This window comes from Oryx dammah, unplaced genomic scaffold (genome assembly GCF_014754425.2).
Source record: "Oryx dammah isolate SB20612 unplaced genomic scaffold, SCBI_Odam_1.1 HiC_scaffold_9, whole genome shotgun sequence".
Taxonomy (NCBI): Eukaryota; Metazoa; Chordata; class Mammalia; order Artiodactyla; family Bovidae; genus Oryx; species Oryx dammah.
The window spans coordinates 4,471,061-4,471,468 of NW_024070193.1; positions in this window are offsets into that span (position 1 = coordinate 4,471,061).

The following is a 408-nucleotide window of genomic DNA, read 5'->3' on the forward strand; positions in this document are numbered from 1 at the left end:
GGGGGGGGGCGGTGTGGGCCCCGGTGGAAGCTGCCCTTCCACCCACTTTATTCAGAACTCCAGGAGGATCTAAAATCCCCCCAAATTTAGGGGAAGATCAGCCACAATGGGGCTTCCTTGGAGGTGCAGCGTTAAAGAATCCGCCTGCCAGTGCAAGAGAGGCGGGCTCGATCCCTGGGCTGGGAAGATCCCCTGGACGAGGGCATGGCAGCCCACTCCAGTATTCAGGCCTGGAGAATCCCATGCACAGAGGAGCCTGGTGGGCTACGGTCCATGGGGTCAGAGGGAGTCCGACACGACTGAAGTGACTTAGCACGCTTGCTTGTGGGCACAGCCACAGGTAAGCTGGCCCCAGGCTTGCTTCTCCTTTCACGTGGGAGGAGCAGGTGGGCACTGGGGGCAGCAGTG